The sequence below is a fragment of the Camellia sinensis genome, chromosome 14 (assembly GCF_055761805.1).
Source record: "Camellia sinensis isolate YWXY chromosome 14, ASM5576180v1, whole genome shotgun sequence".
NCBI lineage: Eukaryota > Viridiplantae > Streptophyta > Magnoliopsida > Ericales > Theaceae > Camellia > Camellia sinensis.
This window is the reverse complement of record NC_138974.1, coordinates 93,768,983-93,781,194: the sequence shown is the minus strand read 5'-3', so window position 1 is coordinate 93,781,194 and position 12,212 is coordinate 93,768,983. Positions and strand designations below refer to the sequence as shown.

At 37.5% G+C, this 12,212-nt stretch overlaps 1 long non-coding RNA gene across 9 annotated transcripts; it reads right to left on the bottom strand.

Annotated features, from left to right (window-relative positions):
* Positions 1-448: 448 nt before the first annotated feature.
* Positions 449-7,548, bottom strand: LOC114308906 (uncharacterized). 9 transcript variants are annotated; one of them, XR_014350985.1, is made up of 6 exons: positions 7,322-7,548; positions 6,907-6,967; positions 6,655-6,702; positions 2,234-2,371; positions 2,022-2,144; positions 449-909 (listed from the first exon to the last, which is right to left on the bottom strand). It is a non-coding gene; the product is annotated as an uncharacterized LOC114308906 (long non-coding RNA). The 9 variants fall into 9 exon arrangements; XR_014350986.1 differs by having other exon boundaries at positions 6,907-6,964; XR_014350987.1 differs by having other exon boundaries at positions 7,361-7,548.
* Positions 7,549-12,212: the final 4,664 nt, after the last annotated feature.

The following is a 12,212-nucleotide window of genomic DNA, read 5'->3' as shown; positions in this document are numbered from 1 at the left end:
GAAACTATCCACAAGCACTAATGCTCCACTTGACATCTTCTTTGACTTTCCACTTGTATTACCCCCTCTTCCTCTGTCCCTGGGCTGCTTCATCAATGTTGACTAGGGGTGATCATGGATCCGTCCAACCTGCTCAAATCGATCAACTTGACCTAACTCGATTGATTTTGGATGGATGCGTGTCTTTTAACGGATGGATGTAGATGAAATATTTCAAAATTCGCGGATATGGTTTGAATAACGGATCAACCATTCCACACATGCATGAACACGATCTATCTGTAGATGAAGTTCAAAGAAAAAGAAAAAAAAGAAACTACTAACAAGTAACAACATAGAATAGAAATAATAAAATATATATTTTTTTGAAAATAAAAAATAATACCTTAAAAATATGCATGCGTGGTGCCGTGGCCTACTATAGACAAATAATACATATTTTTTTAGATTACTAGTTATTGGAGATTGTAAAAGTTATGAATTATAATTCAAAAAAATGTTCAAAGTTTGTAAAGTTCAAACTGCCAAACCGATCGTATCTATCAGCCAACCTGTACGGCCCGCTCAATCTGCATCTACCAATCTGGTGGACGGATGTGAATTAATTTTTTTCAATCCACCTAATTTTGGACGGATGGTGGATGGGATGCCATCCGACCTAACCCGATTTGCGATCACCCTTAATGTCGACGTTAGGGGAGTTGGGAGGCGTGTTAAACACCAGTTTGTAAGGCTTCAAAAATGGTTGCAACCTAGCAAAGTCAATTGAATTGGATTAACCATCGCCAACATCCACAACCTTCTCGTCGGGGGTCCAATGATGTTTCCCAATCATAGTTGCACTTGTGAACACTTCTCGCATCCTCGTGCTCCTGGTTTCATATTGAACTTGGCTGTTATCTTGTTTGTCTACAAAATAATTACAAAAAAACAAACAAAAAGAAATCATATTATTGTTGTCAAATAATTTAGTAATAAAACAAAGAATGAATAAATTAATTACATTAATAATGTACTTTGTTGATTAAATACAAAATTAATAATAATAAAAGAATTGAAATATTTGTTTACAAGTTCTGAATTAATTTAATTTATTCAATAAAAGTAATTTAATTTATTACATACAATTAATTTAACTTATTACTTTTCTTTTGTGTAGTTACAGTTTTGCATTATTGTCAGTGGAATTAAATTTTTAAATCCAAAAGTGAGTAAGAATACATGTTTGCATGTATTTAAAGTGTAGAATAAGTAAACATGAAAAGTGATAGACGAGAAAGGTAAGTATAGAGAAAAAATGAAATTCCGAAAATAGACACGAAATAGACATTTATTGTATATAGATTTCAGCTTTTGCCACTACTCTTCTGACGTAGTGAACAACCCGATTGCCTTGTCAAACTCAATGCCGGCGACACCCTAACTGCTGTCCATTAATTTGATCCAAGCCTACTATTCTTTTTTCGAACTAAGGTACTTGTTCTTGAACTATTTCATGTCATGACATCTACTCGTGCGCTTAGCGAATTTTAGTGCAATTCCCTTGTACCCTGCTACAGTGATGGTCGTACCTACCCTATGTCCCGCTAAACTTTCATCCTTCACACACTCTAAGAAGATTTCCATGGATGTACTAATGTTCAGAATCATCAACAAACCCTTGTGCGCCCGATTGTCCAACCCTTTTATTTTTAGACGGTGTATGAGGGGACGAAAGTGTTCCAGCCATTAGACTAGTATAAGAGTAGGTATTTTATACATTAGTAGGCATTAGACTACAAAATTTTGACAAACATTTCCAAACAAATACGTTGTGCAAAGAAAATTCAAACAACTTAAAACAAAACTAGTACGATAAATATTAACAAAAGTTAGCGTTTACATAACGTGATGACAATGCACATACTTTTTAAACAAATATCTTAGCTACCAACATTGGAAGTACGCACGAACAGTGTTTACATATGTAATAATAAAATGAAATCCATGATGCACAATACACAAATAACTGTTTTCATTACATGAAATGTTTGTTCAATTTGCACGACATCATTCCGTAACTGCATGACTTCGTTTGTGGATGAGTCATAGTTGGGGCTTCGTCTCCCTAATTTGTCACATCAACCAATCCAATTTACACATTGCTGATGAGTAAGAAATGTAACAATAATTAGTTATGGAATTACAATTTGTAAACATATGGAGTGAGAAATAATCACTTGTTAGTACTCACCACTGGCTGGGGGCAAACGTAATATGCACGATCAGGATTTTTGTGAGATCTCGATACCTTCACAAAACAGTGGCGATAGCCACAGGCACACATTCGTCATGGCCATGTTGACGTGCCAGTGGACATAAAGGAAGCCATCTGTTGTTTCGGCACACGGTAGAATACCGAAGAAAAATGGGGCAATAATGATATGAAAAGTATTTACAAATTGGCCATGTTGTTATGGAAGTACGTGTGTGCACATGTTGCATGTTTTAGTGGGAAAAAAAAAATTGTAGTGCCAAGAAGACAACAGTGGGGGTGCACATGGCTGGGCAATTCTCAAACATCCTATTGAAAAAAAGAGCCTATTAATTTTATACTACATGATTAGGTAACATTTAATTAAGCCTAAGAAGATTTTTACTCTATGAAGCACCGACACGTCCCCAAGGCCTGCATACGAGTGTCGGACACGGACACGCGTCGAATATGTGGTGGACACGTGTCCGACACTCTCTCTAACGTGTCCTCTTTTTTTTTTTTGAATTTTTGCAGTCGGAGATGCCATGGACACGCTGTGACACTTTCCGAACACGCGTGAGGTGGATCGAAGCCCTAACTGAAAGAGAGAAAGAGATCGAGGGAGAAGAGGAGACAGAGAAAGAGATCAAGGAAAGAGAGAAGACAGAGATCGAGGGAGGAGATGAGAGGAGACAGATAGAGAAAGAGACAGAGAAAGAGATAGAGGGAGGAGAAGAGATGAGCCTAACCTGTTCAGATCAACGAAGAAGCTGAGGTATTTGTCTGCTCTCTTCTTCTTCGCCTCATCTTCTTCTCCTTCTTCTTCTCATCCCTGTTCTTCGACTTCTCCTGTTCTCTCTCTCTCTCTCTCATTTCACTTCCCCCTTTTGCTAATTCACTTTCTCCTTTTTTTTTTATTTCACCCGTTTCTCTCTCTCTCTCTCTCTCTCTCTCTCTCTCTCTCATTTCACTTCCCCTTTTTGCTGATTCACTTTCCCCTCTTTTTTTTATTTTTTTATTTCACCCGTTTCTCTCTCTCTCTCTCTCTCTCTCCTCTCTTATTTCCTTTACTCTTTTTTTTTCTTTTTTCTTTTTTTTTTTATCTTTATTTTTATTAAACCTAAAATTCATAAAATAAATTATTTTTATTTAAAAACACTCATTTTTTATTAATTTTTTAAAAAATATGTTTATTAATTTTGTTATTATTATAATTGTATAAAAATTAATATATATATTTTTATTTTAGACATATAATAAATAAAATTAATTATATCTATTAAACGTGTCACAACGTGTTGTGTCCCCTATTTTTTAAAAATTTACATTTTTGCGTGTCCGTGTCGTGTCCTATGTCTGTGTCCGTGTTCGTGTTCGTGTTCGTGTTCGTGCTTCATAGTTTTTACCTAATTCATTAGTTATGACTTATAAAAATTGTGTTATAACTTACAAGATGAGAGTAATCTTTTATTACCCAGTTATGTATGCATCAAGGCAAAATTGGCCAAAGCTAAAAAAAAAGGAAAAAAAAAAAAAAAAAACCAAAAACTAAAAACCAAACCAACTCATGACTATTTTTATGTCACTAGGTATCATTCTAGTTCAGTGACAGTGCATAACTTTGTGGTCTAAATTTGCATAAATTCCCAAGTCATGGCTCTACATACTTCCAAGAACTCATCCATTTGACATCTTGATAACAATTCACAATTCCTAAAATAACAATACATTTATTAATAAAACATATCAGTGTAGACTTTATGAAATTTCAGGTTATCAAGAAATGAAGAATTAGGCATCAAGTGCCGCCAAGTAAACTCTGGTCCATTCTTGAATTGCATAAAAGACCATCAAAAAAATAAGAGAGAGAGAGAGAGACAGAGTAAAAAAAAGGGCAAATTACATATACACCCCTCGAGGTTTGGCTAAATTACAGATACCCCCCTGAGGTTTCGGAAATTACATCCCGCCCCCTGAGGTTTGTATTTTCATAACAATTTGCCCCTTGAGGTTTATATTTCATAACAAATTACCCCCTAATTTCTTATGCAAATATAGCATTCAGGGGGGAATTCGTAATTTCTCAAACCTCAGGGGGCATCTGGTTTACATTTTTTATAAACTGGTTTTTGTTTATTTTTAAAAAAATATAAACTACAAACGCGTTTGGTAATTGACAAAATGTTTTAAAAAAATTAAAAATATAAAAAAAAGTGAGAAATGACAATGGTGGCAAGTGGTGACGAAAGACGGTGGTGGAAAGTGGTGACGGTGGGTGGTGGGTAGCTGGTGGCGGGTGAGTCGGTGGTGGTGGGTGGGTGGGTGACGGTGGCGGGTGGCGGGTGGTAGTGAGTGGGTGGTGGTGGTGACATGCGGGTGGCGGATGGCGGGTGGTGGTGGGTGGTAGCGGGTAGGTGACGGGTGGTGGTGGTGCGTGGGTGGATGACAGTGGCGGGTGGTCGGTGGTAGCGAGTGAGTGGTGGTGGTGGCGTGTGGCAGGTGGGTGGCAGGTGGGTGGCAGGTGGTAGTGGGTGGGTGATGGGTGACGGTGGCGAGTGGTGGGTGGTAGCGAGTGAGTGGTGGTGGTGGCAACGGGTGGTGGATGATAGTGGCAGGTGGGTGGCGGATGGCAGATGATGGTGGGTGGTGGCGGGTAGGTAGCGGGTGGTGGTGGTGGTGGTGGGTGGGTGATGATGGCGGGTGGTAGGTGGTAGCGAGTGGGTGGTGGTGGTGGTAGGTGGTGGGTGGTGGTGGCAGGTAGGTGGTGGGTGGATGGCGGGTGATGGTGGTGGTGGGTGGTTGGTGGTGGCAGGTGGTGGATGGTGGTGGCAAGTGGTGGTGGCAAGTAGGTGGCGGGTGGTGGTGGTGGTGGTAGCGGCGGCGGCGAGGGGTTGATGGTGGTTGCGAGTGGGTGGCAGGTAGGTGGTGGCGGGTGGTGGGTGGTGGTGGCAGGTGGGTGGTGAGTGGTGGTGATAGGTGGTGGTGGTGGTGGTGGGAGTGGGTAGTGGGTGGTGGTGGCGGAAGACGGTAGTGAAAAATGGTAGCGGGTGGTGGCTAGTGTTGGGTGGTAAAAAAAAAAAAAAAAACTGAAAACTCAAAATGAAAACACATTTTCTGTATTTTCATTTTTTGGCCAAATTTATAAATTGAGACCACTGATTTATAAATAAAAAATTTTACCAAACAAATTTTTATTTGAATTTTTTAAACTTTTATAAATATAAACAGAAAAATGAAAACATAAGTGTTACTAAACGACACTATAGCATTACATATATGGTTCATCAAAAAATTCAGTGGTTATTAAGGATCGACGGTTACATATAACAACAATGATTCATCCCACTAAAAATATCACCACTAAAAGCACTAATGCATTAAAAAAGTAAAAAAAAAAAAAAAAATACAACTCCAAGACCAAAACATCACATCATTAATGACGAGACCCACTGCCACCTAATTAGTGGGAGTACTAGTTAGTGCTCCCAAGCATTTTTCTACATATAAATAAACTAAGAATTAGCCATCAAGTCTAATCAAGTTCCACATTCTTCCTTTTTCAATGCTCTTCTTTTCTTTGTAATTATAAAATTATAAGTATATATAGGCCTCGTTTGGGAACATGCTAATTTAGTAACTTTTTGGTTATTTGGCTAAAATATGAGCTAAAAAAAACTAGTATGTTTGGGATGACTTTTTGGCTTTTTACAAAAAGATGTGCAAAAGTAGAGATAAAAGAGAATCTTTGACTTTTTGGTATGAGTTGTTGACTTTTTGGCTAATTTAATAACTTTTTGACTTTTTGGCTAAAAAGGAGGTTCCCAAACGAGGCCATAATATGACTTTAGTAACCCGAAAAATGTATATTAATTTAAATATTTTTACAAATTACAATTTATATTTTGTAATTATAAGAAAATTATTAAATTGTAAGTATATATTTTTTAAAAATGTATACATATTTATTAATGTATATAGATTTATTAATGAGTATGTTTAATATTTTTTAAAAATGTAAACATGTTTATTAGTGTATCTGAATATAATTAAAAAAATGAATACATATTTTTTTAATATTTATAAATGAAGAACATATTCTGTAAAAAAAAAAAAAAGAAGTGAAAAAAAATGGAAGCAAAATACATGTTTGACGGACAAGAAATCTGGGTTGTTTTGCCAAAATTTGGACTCCCATAACAACTTGAACAACAAAATCAGTTACGAAAAAATGTATATTAATTTAAATATTTTTACAATTATAATTTATATTTTGTAATTATAAGAAAATTATTAAATTGTAATTATTTATTTACTTGGTGAAAATGTAAACATATTCTTTTAATATTTATAAATGAAGAACCTATTTTGTCAAAAAAATAAAAATAAAAAATAAAGTGAAAAAAATAGAAAAAGCTTACATGTTTGACCGAGAACAAATCTGGGTTGTTTTGCCCAAATTCAAACTCCTGTAAAAACTTCAACAACAAATTTCGAACATGAAAATCAAACAAGAAAAAAGAAAAAAAATTTAACATGTCCAGGTCGGCCTATTACAACAAAATACCATCAATGCAAGACAAAGTACAGTGCGATTTGAGTAGTGGAAGAAAAAGGAAGCCAAACATCTGATAAAAGAGGAGGAAGAACACATATCAGAACGGTTGATTTACCTGTCAGAAGTGTTTGACGGTCGGCGACAAAGAGAGTTGGTATAATAGTCTTGGACTGCTGCTGCGTTGGTGGGTTTGTCAAATATTTAAAGGAAAATGATTGGTGGCCCTAAAAAATTTGCCCCTAATGCCCCTAATTTCCATTTTTGGAAACTGTTTCTTTTTTTCTTTCTTTTTTCCTCTTTTTTTTTTTTTTTTTTTACTTAAAGTGGAATTTCGGGGCATTCGAGCCCCGAAATTTAGGGCCCTCAATCACTTCCGATATTTAAAGGGCAAAATTGTTATTTTATTCTCTGTGAAAAATGATGTAAAAATTGTGCGATCAAATAAAACAAATAGATTTATAATTACCAATTTAAATTTTAGGGAAAAACAAAAACATTCTGAACATTACAAGTTTGATAGGAATACATACTAATATAAAATAGCAAAAAAGCAGCAAATCGAAGCCTACACTAGTGCTGAAGGTTCTTCGACGTCTGTCTCCTAGGATATGATGATTGGACCAGCTATAACAATACACCTACTGAGTAGATTTGGCGAACAGAACTACGACAACACTCTCTCACTAAGAAAAATATAAAACTTGAGAAAAACTTTTGAATACAGGAAGAGTAAATTTTTTGGGTAGAAAACTGAAGGAGATGGGTCTCTTTTTATACACATGGAATGGGAGAGAGGAGGAGCCTCTTGTAATAAATGCAGAAATAAATCTCTACCAAACTATCCAACAAATGCACCAAAACTGATGGGACTTTAAGTGTGTGAGTTACACCCTTCATATATACACATGTGTGTATATCTGCGGCCACCAAACTGGCTTGGCCCAAAAAGATTAGGTTGGTGGATTACCAACTCGGCCCAGCCTAAACCTAACCCATTCCAGCAAGCTTCAAGTCCAAGCCCAAGCCAAAGTCCCAAGATCCACAATCCATGATCCACGACCAACCTGGCCCGGTCTGGTCTGGGCAAGCGGGTGGACAATGCGTGCCTGTGGCAATTTTTTGCATGACCAACTTGGATCATAGTTTTGGCCCAAGCCCATTCTTGAAGCATTCATAACTCTCTTCCTTCGAAAAATTTGGATGCCCCAAAAGGCTCACACCCCTTAGGCATAAAATGAGATTTAAAAACCCATCAATGCTCTCTTCTACAATCAATGTGTGATAGAAGGTTACACACCTTTCCCAACACCTCTTTCATGAGGCCAACCTAATGAATCAATTTCTCATTCAAATCTTAATGATTTTTGGTCATTCTTTTTGTGGTGTAAAGATCTCATTACAAAGAATCTAAACTCACTTTAACCCACCTCAATAGAGGATTAAGACTCACTTTAATTTCGCATTAAAGTCACCAAGAAACCATTATTTTCCAACAATCCCCAACATGAATAAAAATTGACCGAATAACAACTCACGGACAACGCTTAACAACAAAGACTCAGCAAGAGAGTGTAACGGAATAACCCTTACATCCGAAAAGGTAGCTTTTGGCTTTGAATCCTTCCTAGTGAAATCTATCGAATTTAGTGGCTGCCCAGTGAACACGAAGTCTTGAACTATGCTACCGTTTATGTAAACCGAGACAACAGACCTCACACAGGTATTCCTCCAATCATTGTTTTATTCTCACTGTTGTGTCCGATTTGGCCATGGAACACTAGCCTGGTTCAGTGAGTGGTTTAAAGAATTTGGCCTTCTCAATTCTTATAGAAGCGGCCCCACTTCGCACTCACATATGTGATTCTACTTGAGTATCCTGCTATACTCAGCTCAACAACTCAACACTTCAGAATTATTAAAAGCTCAGCTTAACCTTTACACTTGCAGGTATCACTGATAAAGAAATGGTTAGAGGTTTACCCTCCTTAGTGACATATCACCATTACACGCAATTTGGTTGTCCTGTTAAACTTAGATCTTGGGATCTTTAGTCAACTAGGTTGGGTTTCCATTTCAGTAACACCTTACACTAAAGGCCTTAAACCTATTCCTTCTGATGACTTCTCTATTAACAATTGATTTAACCCTTTGGTTAGCAGATCCACAATGTTGTCCTTAGACTTCACATATTCTAAATTGACAACTCCGTTCGAGAGTAGTTGTTATATGGAATTATGTCTACGACGAATATGTCTAGTATTTCCATTATACATTTACTCTATGCTCATTCAATAGCTGATTAGCTATCACAATGAATACAAATGGCTGGCACAAGTTTCAACCAACATGGAATATCTTCAACGAATTGGAGAACCCATTTTGCCTCTTCTGTTGCTTTATCCAACGCTATAAACTTCGATGCCATCGTTGATCATGACATACACGCTTGCTTGGAAGATTTCCAAGACATGGCTGCTCCTCTAAGGGTGAACATATGACCACTAGTGGATTTCAAATCCCTAACATCAGATATCTAATTTGTATCACTATAGCCTTCTATTACTGCTAGATATCTGGTGTAATGCAGCCCATAATCCCGGATGAAACAGAGATACCTTAACACCCGAATGATACATTTCCAGTGAGTGGCATCAGGATTGCTCGCTTATCTACTAAGCCTGCTAATAGAGTAGGCTACATCTGGCCTTGTACAACTCATCAAATACATCAAACTTCCAATGACCTAAGAACATTCTAGTTGAGAGACACTCGCACCATTATTCTTGGTTAAGTGTAGACTCAAGTCTACTGGTGTCCTAGACACACCTGTATTTGATTTACCAAATTTCTCAAGTATTTTCTCAACATAGTCAAATTGAGAAAGCACAATACCATCAGATGTTCTGGTAATCTTAAAACCCAGAATTACATCTGCAAGGCCCATATCTTTCATGTCAAACTGAGAGTTTAATAATCTCTTGGTAGTTTTAATCATCTCATCATTACTACCAACAATGAGTATGTCATCAACGTATAAATACAAAATAACATAACCTCTATTAGTGTCTTTGACATATACGCATTTGTCACACTCATTGATTTTGAACCCATTCGACACATAGCGTTGTCAAACTTCTCATGCCATTGCTTGGGAGCTTGCTTCAAATCATACAATGATTTGACAAGCTTACAGACTTTCTTATCTTGTCCTGGAGCTGAAAACCCCTCGGGTTTCTCCATATAGATTTTTTCATCTAAATCTCCATTTAAGAAAGCTGTCTTTACATCTATCTGATATATCTCCAAACCACGTAAAGCTGCTATCGCAATCACCATGCGAATGGAGGTAATCCTTGTCATAAGTGAATATGTATCGAATTAATCTAGGCTTTCTCACTGCTTGTATCCTCTGATAACTAGCCTAGCTTTATACTCATCAATTGATCCATCTGTTTTCATCTTTTTTTCAAAAGATCCATTTGCTCCCCAAGGCCTTACTGCTTGGGGGTAGATCAACCAACTCCCAGGTATGGTTTTGTAAGATGGAGTCAATCTCACTCTTAATTGCTTCTTTCCACAAGGGACTTTCAGGTGAAGTCACAGCTTCATAGAAAGTTCGAGGTTCTCCCTCTAACATGTAAGTCAAGAAGTCCGAACCAAATGACTTTGCGGTCCTAGCCCGTTTACTCCTCGGTTCATCTACTTTTTCATCTTGATCATCGACTTGATCATCTATTTGATCATATATGTGATCATCTATGTGATCATTATCCCTTCAACCTCTTTCATGGAACTTGGAACCCTTTCTTGGAGACGACAAGGAAATACATCTTCAAAGAAAGATGCATTTCTTGATTCTATGATAGTATTTTTGTATATATCTGAAATAGCAGACCTACACATAAGAAATCAATATGGACTGCTATTATGTGCATAGCCAATGAATATACAATCCACTGACTTCGAGCCTATTCAAACTTGCTTGGGTGTAGGCACCGCCACTTTTGCAAGACACCCCCTACATTTGTAGGTATTTATATGAAGTCTTGTGGCCTTTCCACAATTCATATGGAGTCTTGTCTGCATTCTTCCGAGGTATTCTATTAAGAATGTAATTCATGGAGAGAATTGTTTCCCCCCACAGGTTCTGTGGTAACCCAGAACTTATTAACATTGCATTTATAATTTCTTTTAATGTCCTATTTTTCTGCTTAGCAACACCGTTTGACTGAGGGGAATAAGGTGCTGTAGTTTGGTGGATAATCCCAAATTGAGCACAAATCTCAACAAACAGGGATTCATGCTCACCACCACGATCACTTCTGAAAGCCTTGATCTTACGGCCTAGTTGATTCTCAACTTCATTCTTGAAAATAATAAATTTATCAATTGCCTCATCTTTACTATTAAGCAAATACACATAATAGTATTTAGTGCAATCATCAACAAAAGTGATGAAGTACTTGTTGCCACTACATGATTGTACGACTTTCAAGTCACACACATCACTATGTACTAAATCTAAAGGCTCGATATTTCTTTCAATAGAATGAAACGAAGTCCTTGTCAATTTTGCTTCTACACAAGTTTCACACTTGTGATTTGGATTAATCTTGAAAGATGGTATGTGATCTAGTTTGATTCATCTACTCAAAGAGTCAAAATTTACATGACCCAGTCTACCATGCCATAAATTAGGAGACTTAAGCATATAAGCAGCAGAAGATGAAGTTTTCTCATTAATTTTAGGGATAAGAGTCATTACATTGAGCTTAAACGTACCATCCGACATATACCCCTTCCCCGCATAGACCTTGCTCTTGGTCAACATGACTTTATCAGCTTCAAATGCCATGCAGAAGCCATACTTACTTAAGAACGGCCTTGAGACAAGGTTCTTACGAATGTCCGGCAAAAATAGGACATCGTTCAGAGTCCGCTCTTTTCCTGAAGTTATCTTCAGGACAACCTTGCCTTTACCCTCAATAGTTGAGGTCGCAGAATTCCCCATGAACAACTTCTCCCCGTTTGAAATTGGTTCAAAATTTGTGAACATCTTCTTCTCAACACAGATGTGGCAAGTGGCCCCAGTGTCCACCCTTCATTCCTTCAGGTTAGACCCCACCATGTTCACTTCTGAGACAACAATTGACAGATGCATGTCGTCCACATCTTGAGACAAATCCTCCATCTCAGCCATGTGAGCCCGACTTTTATTTTGTGGAGGGTTCTTCTTGTAGGGTTTCTTCTTCTTGCGGCAATCAATTGCCCGATGGACATCGTTTCCATAGTTGATGCACTTTCTATTGAGCCTATAAGTAGGTTCCTACAGCTTGTAGACTGGCCTCTTGGAGATTCCACCTCTAGCCCCTAACTTTGAGCTTTTTCCTGTTGGTGGCTTTTTCTTCACCCCCGAGGACT